The sequence below is a fragment of the Meleagris gallopavo genome, chromosome 6, assembly GCF_000146605.3.
Source record: "Meleagris gallopavo isolate NT-WF06-2002-E0010 breed Aviagen turkey brand Nicholas breeding stock chromosome 6, Turkey_5.1, whole genome shotgun sequence".
Taxonomy (NCBI): domain Eukaryota; kingdom Metazoa; phylum Chordata; class Aves; order Galliformes; family Phasianidae; genus Meleagris; species Meleagris gallopavo.
The window spans coordinates 19,976,601-19,979,448 of NC_015016.2; positions in this window are offsets into that span (position 1 = coordinate 19,976,601).

A 2,848-nucleotide genomic window follows, 5' to 3' on the forward strand; every position below is an offset into this window, starting at 1 on the left:
AGGAGACCTGCACAGCCCGCGTGTGGCTCTTCTGCTATTGTGCGTGCTGCTCATTCTCTTGGTCTTCAGCTAAGTAAATGTAATGTTTCTTTTTTTTTTTTTTTTTTTTTGAATGAATTTTTACTTTTGACAAACCTTTCTATTGTTTTGACCTATTGTTTTGGTTGGATAATTTGTAAAAACATTTCTCCCCATTGAAACCAAGATGGTTGGTAGTATCTTTTAAACACTGCGGCTTCTATTCTTATTTAAGTGCAAGGAATTGAAAGCTAAAACTCGAACTGACCTATGGACAGGTCTGTGGTTGCAGTCATTCGGTTCAATAGTACAACAGAAAAAGCTTTTTTCAAATAATCATTATACGTTACAGTTTCAAACACTTTATTTGGAAGCAAATGGTCCTCTTACGTTGTCTCAAAATTTCAGTGTTTAATCAATAACAGTGAGGTTAAAATGAAACATTTCGAGATTAAAGTTTTACCAGCTTGGCAGACTGTTCCAACATCCAACTACATCTTTATTTTCTCACAGTACCCGTATCTAAATCTCTCATCTGAAACAGTGGTTTTATTCACAGTTGTATCTGTAGGGGAGCAGAACAGCTCAGGGTTGCACACGCTTTGCACTGATTGTCTCTCTCATGCCCAGCCTGCCAGTGAATGTTAACTTCATCGCTTTTGGTTTTCTTGAGCTAGTGCTTATTTGGTTCAGGATGCTGAAGAAGGGCTTGCAGAGCTTGTTTTCCGTGGTTCTGTGTTCTTCTCTGTATTTGATCTACAAAAGAATTTTTTGATCGAAGAAAAAGGAGCCTTTCAGCGTTGATAGGTTTTCTCGAAACCATAACTGTAATGTAGCATTTTAGAAGATGTGCTCCTTAAAAACACAAATGTGAATGTTTTTTTTATGCAGAGATTCATAAAAATCACTAAGGTCTTATGTTTAAATGTATTTTAGCAAAGTATTGTAAGATTAGTTTGCTGAGTTCCTCTGGTTGCTTACTTGCAGCTGATAGTTTAGGCACCAACCACACCTTCGCCTGTTTTTTTAGGCAATAAAAATGAATTAACGTAACAATTTTTCAATGTCCTAATTTTTTAGAGATATTTGTGTATGTTCTCCTTATTCATTGTCAGGTTGGTGTAACTATGAAAAGCCTGCTAAGATTATTGAAAGGCTTACTGCACTGGGTTTATAGCCTGTCATGCACAGATTATACCCGTTCTAATTTGTTGCTTGGCACACGTCCAGCTTCTGCTAAATGGTGTCTGCTTTACTTTAAAGAGAAGCATGCAGCTGTTTGCAGCCATAATACTGTGAGTACTGTGAGTAACAGCAGTACCAGCTGTGTGGGAAATAACTGGTCAGCACTCCCGTGAATGCCTTGGCTTTTTTCTCTGCCTTGACATCCTGGGGAGGGGCTCTGCGTTAGCTTCTGTCATTCTTCATTTCTGCAGATAATAAGCAGAGGTTTCTTTTCCATCGCTTGGATGAACCTGGACAGAAAGCCAAACCTCGTAATTTATTTTCCCTCTCTAAGGTGCGGTATTCAGCTTGAGCTTTAGTTATTTCCGTCTGAAGCAGATCAAGAAGTTGCATGTGGAGGACAAAGAGCTCAGAGCAGTCAGGTCAGCTGGGATGGCCCAGGAGTTTGTTGGCTGCACACTTACTTCCATGGCCAGTATCAGGTGTGCCAGAGGCAGCAGGCGCTCACACTTAAGCTCGTGTCTGTCTTTCTGCTCACTAAGAGATGTGTATGGACGTGGTGCCCTCCTTCTGCTCTGCTCATGTGTGCTGGGACTATTACACACATGCACAAGGAGATGTTTGGCCAAGCCCAGAGCAGTAAAGCAAGGTCTTCTTGGAGGGGAAAAAAAGCGAACACCAAAACTGTACAGAATGAAGCAAAACAAAAAACATGCACATGCACAAGTGCATCCTCCCCATTTCCCACAATAGTTGTCTGAAATAGTTGTTTGTTCTGAGATGATCCCCACTCTTGGTTCTCTTCACAGCTGTAGCTTTGCTGAGGCTGTGTTCCTGCAGTTGAATGCTGAGCATTGCAGAAGTCAGGGTTCTTTCCACTCCCATCCAATGGGGAAGGTCCACGTTTGCTCTGTAGCACATGGAAGTAATGCCAATGAGGCCAACAGTTTTGTAGAGGCATAGCAGTAGCAGACCTGTAAAGCAGCACCTCAGAGCCCGACCTCTGTGTTGTTGCAGGAGAAATGTGGAAGTCCATACTGGAAGCTTTGGTGCCAGCAGCCTGGGCTCCACAAAGCTCTATAAACTGACTGCAAGAATGGATGGCACTAGGTGCTGTGCTTTGCATTTGGCTCTGCAGAATTTTCATTCCACCACAGACTGATAGGTAGGAAACATCTACAAAATCAATTCATACAGAAAATTTGAACACAAAGAGTAAAACTGTGTAAATACTTCATGTGAGCAAAACTCATTGCAGATTCATTGTCGTTTCCGTGCTCATTTTGTTACTTTCACACTGTAAGGGATGGAATGAAAAGCAATCATAGAATAGACTCCCACCTCTTCCTCTTGGGGCTGATGATGTCAATTTGGATATTGATTTCAAGGTAGTAATATCAGACTTCATGCTGATGTTGTAGCAAATCGAGTTGAAAATGTCCCAAAACAGCGTGGAATGGAGTCACTATAAATGTATTTATTTTGAGTCCCCACTTTGTGGCATTATCGCTGTAGTCTCATCCAGAGCTAGCATTATTCATTAATACCAGCTTATCCCTGTGATCCTTCTTTCTCTTTGTCTATTCGTTCTGCTATACTGTATGCACACATTTGCAACCTTCTGTTTCTTGCTCAGTTAATACCA